The sequence below is a fragment of the Humulus lupulus genome, chromosome 1 (genome assembly GCF_963169125.1).
Source record: "Humulus lupulus chromosome 1, drHumLupu1.1, whole genome shotgun sequence".
Classification (NCBI taxonomy): domain Eukaryota; kingdom Viridiplantae; phylum Streptophyta; class Magnoliopsida; order Rosales; family Cannabaceae; genus Humulus; species Humulus lupulus.
The window spans coordinates 230238991-230250414 of record NC_084793.1 but is presented as its reverse complement, the minus strand read 5'-3'; the positions used below and the strand labels follow the sequence as shown (position 1 = coordinate 230250414).

Sequence of the window (11424 nt, the reverse complement as noted above, 5' to 3'; positions counted from 1 at the left end):
CAAATTTTCAGTACTTTAAAAGCATTTGCTCTTAAATCTTAAAACTTAGACTAAACCCTTGAATTTATAGTCTTATCACATTATTCATAAAAACATGCCAACAAATAATGGTGCTAGAAATTTTGAAATAAATTCTCAATTGCATAAAGAGACCATGTTCTTAAGCCTAACGAAATTTTTTTATTACCGCTTTCTTATTTTCCTTATAAAATAAAAGTGTTAAACGCTGTCTCCCACTTTATTAAAATTGTAAATAAAAAAGTCAATTTTCAGTAAATTAAGAAACTCATAAGTTTTATTATAAAAAAAAAAGTATTTCCTCAATTAACCAAATAAACAATTTTAGTCATATCTCACACAAGAGTACCATCTTTGTAATGCCCCGGTTACCCCAGAACAGTTACGATGAACTGGAAATTTGACCCATTGCATGAGTCCTTTGGTTAAAAACGTGTTCTAAGTGTTATTAATAGGTTAAGGTGAAAACCAATAAAAAGGAAAGGATATATTTTATTTGATACATAAAACTGTTCATGGGCCCACAAGAACATTTACAAGTTATTTACAACTCAAAAAGGTCATTATAGTTTCAAAGTTTCAAACCCCGCCGACCTAAGCGGCAAAATAGGGTAAACCCCCTAGTTCCTCTGAGAACTCCTTGGCCGTGGTGGTCAAGCGGCCGCATATGTACACATCACAACCTAAGCTCTCCACTCAAGGCTGGGTGAGCTTTTCTTTCCCTTTACCTGCACCACATAGCACCCATGAGCCAAAGCCCAGCAAGAAACATAGCATTATATGTAAACATCATCAAATGATTATCATTATAATCACACAGAGCTCATAGTTTTCAAACAAATGAGTGAATATCACTTGAGGTTCTGGTAAACCATACTGAGTGACTGACAAGCAGGTCACTGATTCAAATGGAAGAGTGGCTGCTAGGTAAGCCACTAGCCTTCAACAGGTTCTGGTAAACCATACTGAGTGACTGACAAGCAAGTCACTAATTCAAATTGAAGAGTGGTTGCTGGGTAAGCCACTAGCCTTCAAGCGCTTATAATATTCATCGAACTTTAGGTCGGTCCGGCATTAATGCTCTTTGAGTCATTCAATGCAAAAATTCGATTAGATCTAATCTTTATTGGCTTGCGTTGAACACGCTAAGACCGTCCTGACTAATGAGTCAGCGCAATGTGACCAGTGCCCAGTACCACTACCGAACCTGACTAATGAGTCACAGCTTCACAGTTGATACTAGCACCTTTGCCAAATCTGACTAATGAGTCAGTACCATGCACAAGTGAGCAACATTTGCTAAGTATTCCACAATCGATTCATGTCCACATTCATACAACCAACATGCCTCACGAATAACCATGCATGTCACATTTGGGGTGCAGTTTTCTTACCTCTGGTTCGAGCTAGAATGAATAAAAGAACGACCCTTGAGAACGATCAAGCTTTTGGTCCTTTAGCGGTTACCTGGTCATAACCAATTATGGTACTCCATCAATAAAATGAATAACAAAGGGTTCCCAAACCAAAACCTAGCCTCTGAGACATCAAACACTACTAAACCGAGTAGTAGGATCGACCCCGAGGCCTAAGGCTTGAATCCCCAAGATAAAAATCCATTTCTGGACAAAAATGCCCTATGGGCCGCGGCCCTCCCTAGCTGCGCCGCGGCTCGCCCCTCAAACAGAGGCGGCCTTTCCCTGTCAAGCATCGTGGGCCGCGGCTCACCATTGCCATGTCGCAGCTCATTACGCAAATCAGCAAAAACTAGAATTTCTCCCCTGTGTTCTTCCTTGAAACCAACCCTTCAAACCAATCCCAAACATCAACCTAACACCCAATTCAACCCCTAAACTTCATCTACAACTCACCCTCATCAAAACCCAAGTTAAACATCAACCTAGCTTCCATTAATTCCAACTATCCACCAAAGAATTACAAGCTGAAAACTTAAACCAAAACAGAGTAAAACCAGAAAGTTAATGGCTGAAGCTCACCTCAAACTTCAAATTAAACCCCCTTCAATGGATGAACCAATCCTATGAACTTAGCTCCTTGATTTCCTAGCTTGATTCCTCACTTTGAGCTCAAAAACTCCAAAGGGAAAATGAGAGAAAATGATGTACGGGAAGGAGAAAAACCTTGCTCTGTTTTCTACAGCCAACTAAAGCATCAGATAAATCCAAACCAAATTACCTAAATGCCCCTAGGTCATTTAAGGTTTATAAAGTCATCCCAAGGGTAAAATCGGTATTTTCCACCTATCTCGTTAATCATAATTAACGCTCTCCAATTCCCGCTAATCCCGATAATCTCAAACACCAATAATTCATATCCTGTTACCCTATAATTCCCGGTAACACTCTAATCATCACAATCACCCCGAGACTCCTCCCGAGCCTCGAACACAAACCTGTTATGACCAGACCGCTAATTAACATACCACGGTCGTCTCGTGCCAAATGGCTCGAACAAACCCACATTATAATGTGGTCTCAACATATATCACCGACATGCATACAAATATACAATTTACCCTCAACGGGCCAAATTACCATCACACCCCTGTAATTAGAAATATGGACTCACATGCATGCATTTCACATCACATTATAATATAATCTACATATACATGCATTTTATCAATTAATGGCATAATTAAACAAGTATGGCCCTCCCGGCCAACTATTCCCGCCAGTAAACCATAACGGAGAATTCGGAGCATTACAATCTTAAGATTTTTCAATAAAATGTAAAGCCTCATTATATTTAAATCAACTTAAATCTTAACACTTAATCCATAGAAAGTTCTTATATTTACTTTAAGAGAAAGAAACATGATTTGACTAGTGAATTATGACTTAAGTTTTAAAAAAAACCAAATTTGTCCAAAACATAATTTGATTTGACAACCATTTTAGAAAAAACAAAACTCACATTCTATGGGATATTTCTTAGTCAACTCTTGCAAGACTTTTAATTAATATAAAAAGAGTCCAAATAATTAAAATCATCTAAAAATGTTGATTTTAAACTTGTCAAAACATTGCTCAAACATGCACTCTTCAAGTTGTCAGCTTTTCACTCCAACTTGCACATTAATAACAAAAAGCTTATAACGACCTAGACATAACGTTTTTTAGTGTTTCAAAATGCTAAAATCAAGTAATCTTCCTAAATAATGAAATGTTGAAAGTCCTATTTGAAACTTTGACCAATAAGCTAGTATTTGGCCCATTGGAAGCCACTGTAACAAAACCATCTTGGCAGCAAACAATTTTGAACATCTAAATTGGAAAATTTATAACTCCCAAACAATAGTGAATTTTTAAAAAATGTTTCATGGGATAAATATTCAATATGTCCAGAATATTCAGTAAACATTTCAGCCAAAAATAATAATTTTTACCCACTCAACTAACTGTTCAAGGTTTTAAGGACGGAACTACCAAATCCTAATCCAACTTGCACTAGATTCCCCAAAAGCTATTAACTTGAGTTATATAAAACATTTTTCAGTGGTTCAAGATGTTAAAATTGTGTACTCTCTCCAAATAACGCATTAAAAAACTCTCACAAAATAATTAGGTCGTTTAGGTATGTTTTGGCCCTTTGGAAGCCACTGAATTTTTTTGGCAGCAACCATGCATCAACCAATCCTATGGAACTTTGGATTCCAAGCTGCCAAACACCACATAAACAACATGCATGCATCATCAGCCCACTATATAACCTTATTATAACCCAAATAACTAATTTATCTCACACAACAATAATCTAATTCAGAGTTGCTATAGCCATTAAAATGTTATGGTAAGAATCAAGATTTTTACCTCATTATGTTCAAGCCTTTGGGGTGGTTGAGCTCTTAGGGTTTCAGATCACTTCTCAACACTTCACATACTTAAATCCCTTCCCATTAACACTAAGAATCATATTATAGAGCTAGAAAAATAAAATGAGAGGGATGCTTAAAAAGATTTCGCTCTAGGGTTTACCTCTTTCAAAAATTTCCTTCTAAGCTTGCATGCAAGTAGATGATGGTGCTCACACTTGCATCAACCACACCTAAGTTTGGGATGATTGATGTGGTGAGTGTTAAACCAACATGCCTATAGTTTTAGAACCCTTAAAGGTTCGGTCAACATAGGAAGAAGAAGGAAAGAAAGATGGTAAGAAGAAACAAGAGAACTCACCATTTTTCTTAACTTTGGTTCAAGCTTTATTTGTGAAACCTTCAATGGAGCTTCTTCAACTTTTAAGGGGATGAGATGAATGGTGTTTCATGAAGTAGAAAACAATTATAAAAACTAACCAAGAAGAAGAGAAAAAGAGATGGAGAAAAAATGACATAGTTAGAGCATTTTTACCTTAGGATTTGTAGAGTTTTTTTTTTCTTCAATGGTGCTCTAAACTTCTAGAGAGAGAATGGAGCTTTGAGAGAGATGAGCGTGTGCTGAAAAAAAATCCAATAGACTAAGAGAGAGGGAGGTTTCGGTTGTGGTCTTTGGGTGGTGAGGATGAGTGTTGAGTTAGCTTAGTTTTCTTTTCTGTAAATGCCAAAAATTGGACATGATTCTGAGAGGGCCACAGTCAACACTCAAGAGAAAAGTCGAGGCTTCCCCCCAGTGACCTAGGGAACTCCAAGAAACCTTGTGTCTTACCCCACGTGAAACCCATGCCTCACAAAATCCCTTCACGTAACTGCCCGTCTTGCCCCACGCAAGTCCTTTCCGAGATCATGAACCTTGGTGCATCTCGCCTCGCATGCCCACCAACGGTCTCGCGCCTCACGTACCCATGCACAAGGCACCTCGCGCCAACGCACCCGCACGCACATGGGCCTCGTGCCAGGGTCTCGCCTCATACACCTACAGAGCCACGCTTTGTGCCCAGAATACACGCTTGGGGTCGAGAGGCCCTTCTCATTTTCATAGGGCCATCTCGCGAGATCCTTGATTGTTAGGCATCTAGGAATAACATATAAGGATCGCAACACTTGAAGCCCTTAGGAATAAGGTACCTTGCAAGGGTGAGGACTTGTGGCTCAAGGAGCTCATACAAATACGAAATGTACCTACAAACCAAGAGGAGGCGAAGTACGTACGAAGGTATGGCCCTGAATGCCCCAGGTGTCTGACCCTAAACACCACACCAGACAAGTGGTGGTCGTACGAATAGGGAACCTGATGTGGTCCTTCCCAGGCAACCTCTGACATCTATATTAGACAGGTAGTGATAGTACAAGTTGGTACAAATGGTGGAGGCACTACCTGCACATCTTTGACCATACATCAAATCTAACACCACTACCACCTGTGTCACTACGTCTGATACCGCTTCCCTGAAAATATACTTATGGACAATCTGGTCCCCTGGGACCACACTGTATTAGGGGCCATTAGAGCCCACTATAAAAAGAACCTCACTTCTTCATGGAAGGGGGTTGGAAAAATTCTTGTAAGATTAGATTACTCTAAGAGCAATATATGAGTTTTCTTTCTATTTTTCACTTGCAATCTTCCTTTAAGTTTCTATAAGTTCACTTGTGTTCATTAGATACTGATTGAAGTTTTTGAGATTTTCATCCTTATTCCGTTGATGAGTTTTTACCGTCAACAGTTTGACGTCGTCTGTGGGAAGGATAAGTGCCAAGCCACTGTTCTTCCATTGATTCCAGCAGGAAAAGATGCCAAGATGTTCTAGGCGACTGAGAGAGCCACGAGAGGTGGAAGTCCACCTTGACGGGGATCAGCTGAAAGCCTCCATGAAGAATCCTCCGCCACCCAAAAGTGTGGACGCCCCAAAGGAGCCCACGGTTCCTTGGGATGAAAGGGAGGCAAATTTTGAGAAAATCCTTTTTATATCACCAATAGAAAAAATGTGTGTTTTAATTTTTCTTTTGCTTGAGGACTAGCAAAACTTTAAGTTTGGGAGTGTGATAACTCTACAAAATAGAGTTATTTTACCACTTTTTATGTGCTAATTGTTGCTTAATTCTTGAGTTTTTAAGTAATTTATTAAGTTTTTAAGTAATTTTGAATTTATTGGGTTTATTTTAATTTTATAGATTTTTGTGTGTTTTTATAGTTATTTTGTTGTAAAATGTTATAATTAATTATTTGAATTATTGTTGTTTAGTTTGAGAAAAAAAAATGTTGTATTATTGAACTTAAATGTTAAATATAAATTAAGTTATAATTAATATTTTCAAAGAATTAAATTGATTTATTTTATAGTTGAAAATATTTTATTATGATTTATTTTATATTTATTTTGTAGGGAATTTATTGCATGCTTGTGTAAGAAAAGTGGTAGTTTTGAAAGAAAAGAAAGGCAAAATGGTGATTTTAAAGCATGGCCCAAGCCTCTTGCCTCAGCTGCCAGGCCCACGCCCAACTGGCCCAGCATCTTTGCCCACCTCAAGGGCCCTCCTGAAGCCCAGTCGTGTCCCTCCTCCATCCAGCCCAGCCGCATGAGCCAATGGGCCTGCACTCTTTCTGCCATCCGAAGCCAAGCCGTGTTCTTCCTCCTTCCCACGCCCAGCCCAGCCAAAACAGCCACCCAACCAACAGCCAACAAGCTCCCTTTTCCCCATTTTGTGCCCAACAATGTACCTTTGTCCCCTATGTCCAAAATGCCAACTTTTTACCCATTTTTCTACACATTTTCACCATAACATCATCATTACACCCTATAATTTACCTCTACATACCATATTTATTTTATTTAATTAATCTAATCAATTTAATTAATTTAAATTGATTATTTTAATAATCTCATTTTGGCTATAAATATGGAATTTTAAGACCATTTAGGGTGCTTAATTTTTTGTTACCATCTTCTTTCTACCATTCTCTCTTCCATTTTGGGTTTTTCAAGAGCATTTTCAAGTATGTATGTCATTTATTTTGTAATTTCTACTCTAGTTATGTGCTTCTAATCTTTTTCATAAGATTATTAAGATCATGATGAAGCAACTTGTAACTAGATAATATTTATGTTGTATGTTGATTTTCCTTGTAATGCAACAAAGTTTATGGATTTTTCTTCTTCATATATGTCTTTCATCTTCAATATCCCATATTTTGGATTGTTAGATAATATGCACTTTGTTCTTCATTTTGCAAAACATAATATTCTTTGTGTAAAATGTGTCATTAAATTGTACACATCCAAGCTTAGAACAAAAATATTATGTTTTTCCTTATAAATAATGTTATTTGATTTTTTTTTTTGTTTCATTAGGTTGATTCACATTAAATACTTTGAAATTATAATTTTTTAAAAGTGAAGAAAAATCCTATATTTTTAGAAGTAATTTGTGCTTAAAATTATAAATCTATTTGGAAAATGATAGTTTGATTTATTTTAACTATCAATAAAACTTGGGAATCAATATACTAATAAATATTATTAAACTTACATTTTGTGGATTCTAGTATCTTAATAATCTTTCCTTTTACCACTTATTTTAAAATCCTTATTGAGTTATTTTCATTCTCTTAAATAGCTTTATTTTAAATATTTTATTTTATATTCATGACATTAAATCTCATCAATCTTTGGAGCTAGGTTAGAATTTATTAATTTTGATTTTAAATAGTTTTCTTTTTTATTTTAGACAACTCCTTTGGGTTCGATCTTACACGAACACTATATTTCATATACGATTCGTGCGCTTGCGATTATAAATTTTTAAAACATACCCGTTTTGGGTCCATCAAGTTTTTGGCGCTGTTGCCGGGGAGTTGCAAGAAGAAAAGAAACGAAATTTATCTCAAGATTAGTAAATTCTTCTACTAGTTATTTTAATTTTTTTGCACTTAAAAAAAAGAAAAAAAAACTATATATACAAAAACATAAAAATATATATCTATAAAAACTAAAAAAAAAAGATAAAAAGAAAATTTGCGACAGTTCTACCACCCATAAAAAAAACTTACTTATATATTTATATTTATTGTTTTTTTTAGTTGACGACACTTGTGCCTCCTATCTATCTTTTTAATTTTTATAGTCGATGGCATTTGTGCCTCCTAATTTTGTTATAGTTTTATTCCTTGTATTTCTTTGTTAGTTGACGGCACTTGTGCCTCCTAACATTTGTTGTAATTTTCTTTATTTATCTTGTTGTAGTTTTTATTTTATTTTATTTTTGCAAGTTACTAGTTGATGGCAATTTTGCCTCCTAGACTTTTATCTTATGTTTTAGTTGATGGCACATGTGCCTCCTAATTTTTACCTTAATTTTGTTATGGTTGATGGCATGCTATGACTCCCTACTCTTGCCTAAATTTTAGTCTTATTTAATTTTTGCCTTATTTTTCTTTGTCTTTTATCATATTTTAGTGTAATTGTGAAAAAATACTTGAAAAAAAAATGGGAAACCTAAATCTTGTCCTGTCACCATAAGCAATTTTTGCTTAAAGGAAATTTGATCAAAATTCGCAATCCGCCTCTACTAATTAACCTCGGGGAGTTGTTAGTAGTGCGCGAGTAAGTGGAATCAAATAGGCCTGGGGACAAGTAAACCATAAAAATCATATTGTTGTGAAATCTCTAAAAAAATATATTAAGTATGCTTTGTGGTTGCGATTTTAACTGATCTTCCACATCAGAAAATTGTTTGTTTGACATTATCCTTGTTGCCTTGTTTGTAAAAATTGTATGCATCATTGGGAACGTAACTCTAAAAATTGATTAGTAAAAAGACGTTTATCTTTTTTTGAAATTGAAAGTGTTAGTAAAAATTCGAGCATCATGGAACCAATTGCTAATCTCGTTGATGAAAATGTTGTGCCTGAAAAAACTTTGCTTGAATATTTTGCACCTATTTCATCTAATGCTCCTTCATGTATTATTCTTCCAACCACTTCTGCTAATCATTTTGAGCTTAAACCAACAATCAGTCAATTATTGCCATCTTTTTATGGGTTAGATAGAGAGGATCTTTACATGCATGTCAAAGATTTCTTAGAAATTTGCTCAACATTTAAATTTCAAAAAATTTCTGATGAGACGGTCAAACTAAGATTGTTTCCTTTTTCATTAAAACACAAATCAAAACCTTGGTTAAATTCCCTTCCCACGGGGTCTATAACTACATGGGATCAACTTTATAATAAATTCTTACTGAAATTTTTTCCTATGTCTAAAATTGATAGTCTAAGGAGAGAAATCTCCGAGTTTTTTCAAAAAGATAATGAAGAGTGTTATGAATGTTGGGAAAGATTTAAAGATTTATTATTAAAATGTCCTCATCATGGTTTTGAAAAATGGAGACTTGTAAAATATTTTTATTATGGTTTGACTCCCTCTAATCGTCAAATGATTAGAGGGAGGCGTGGGACGCCCTTGAAGATTTATCTGTCAATTCACAACAATGGAATTATTTTGATCCTAGGTCTAGGTCAACTAATTCACCAAAAAGAGGAGGAAGGTATGAAGTAAAAGAAGAATTAGACTTAAGAACATCATTAGACAAATTAGCGAGAAAAGTAGAAGCTTTAGTTATAAGCCAAACTATAAACTCTCCAATACAACCAAGAAGCCTTTTCTGAGGAGGCCAATGCTCTTCATTCTTATGGGAAACCAAATGATAGCCCATTTTCATCCACCTACAATCCAAATTGGAGAAACCATCCGAACTTTTCATGGAGACAAAACCAACCCCAAATGAATCAAGGGCACCAATATAGCACACAAAACCAAACTCATGCCCCAAAAAATCAACCATATCCTCAACAAAGGAAACCTTCCTTAGAAGATACTTTACAACAATTTATGCAATCCACTCAACAAATCCTACAAAATCAATCTCAATCAATTACCAAACTTGAGACACAAGTAGGACAACTCGCCACTGCTTTAGCTGATAGAAAAAAAGGAACATTCCCTAGTCAACCTATCCCTAATCCAAAAGGTCAATATGAGATAGGAAAGTCTAGTCATAATCGAGAAGTCAAATCAATTTCAACTCTTAGGTCCGGAAAGAACATTGTCAAACCCGATTACATACCCGAGGTTGAAAAAGAAAAAGAAAAGAGTCAGCATTCTAGTTCTAATCCCAATGACTCTTCAAACAGGGAAACTCCAATCCATCCTTTCATTCCAAAAGCCCCATTCCCACAAAGATTACTTCCAATTAAAAAAGGCGGCCAATACAATGAAATCTTAGAAGTTTTTAAACAAGTTAGTATCAATATCCCTTTCTTAGATTCCATTAAACAAATTCCTGCCTACTCTAAATTTTTAAAGGATCTTTGTACTGTTAAAAGAAACACTAATGTTCCTAAAAAGGCGTTTTTAACTGAACAAGCTAGTTCCATTATTCAATATAAGAGTCTTGTTAAATATGAAGATCCTGGGTGTCCCACAATTTCATGCATTATTGGTGATCATTTTATTAACAAAGCTTTACTTGATTTGGGTGCTAGTGTGAATTTATTGCCTTATTCTGTTTATAAGCAACTTGGTCTTGGTGAGCTAAAACCTACCTCTATAACTCTTCAATTAGTCGATCGTTCTGTGAAAATTCCTAGAGGCATTGTAGAGGATGTTTTGATAAAAGTTGATAAATTTTATTTTCCTGTTGACTTCATTGTTCTTGATACTCAACCTGTGGAAAATATGCATGCTCAAATTCCTATCATTTTAGGTAGACCATTCTTAACTACATCTAATGCAATCATAAATTGTCGTAATGGTGTTTTGAAATTATCTTTTGGAAATATGACTGTTGAATTGAATGTATTTAATGTTGTTAAATCTATTGAGTGTGAGGAAGTGCGTGAAGTTAACATGATAGATAGTATTTGTGAAGATGATGGAAATGACTTACTTGACTTTTGTGAAAAATACTTTGGTATGAACTTGCATGTTGATGACTCTAATGAAGATGTGAATTCTTTGCTAGAGTCCATACCCTTAAATGAAACTAAAGTTGAACCTTTTTCACCCTTAGATCATGTTCAATCAATTTCTGAGTCTCCAAAGTTAGACCTTAAACCTTTGCCAAAAAATTTAAAATATGCCTTTCTAGGAGAATCTAAAACCTTACCTGTTATCATAGCATCCGCCTTAGATAAAGAACAAGAAGATAAATTGTTAGATGTCCTTAGAAAACATAAAGAAGCCATAGGTTGGACCATTGGAGACATTAAAGGAATTCGCCCATCCATATGTATGCATAGAATCCATCTAGAAGAGAATGCTAAAACCTTTCGGGAATGTCAAAGAAGGGTAAATCCAAATATGAAAGAAGTGGTTAGAGAAGAGGTCATAAAATTATTAGACGTAGGTATCATTTACCCCATTTTTGATAGTCAATGGGTTAGTCCAGTTCAAGTTGTACCTAAGAAGTTTGGGATCACAGTTGTTGAAAACGAAAAAATGGATTAATCC

The 11424-nt window shown here is 35.4% G+C and overlaps 1 non-coding gene across 1 annotated transcript; it reads right to left on the bottom strand.

Annotated features, from left to right (window-relative positions):
- Window positions 1-9183: 9183 nt before the first annotated feature.
- On the bottom strand, window positions 9184-9290 carry LOC133813549 (small nucleolar RNA R71). Its single transcript, XR_009884558.1, has one exon. It is a non-coding gene; the product is annotated as a small nucleolar RNA R71 (small nucleolar RNA).
- Window positions 9291-11424: the final 2134 nt, after the last annotated feature.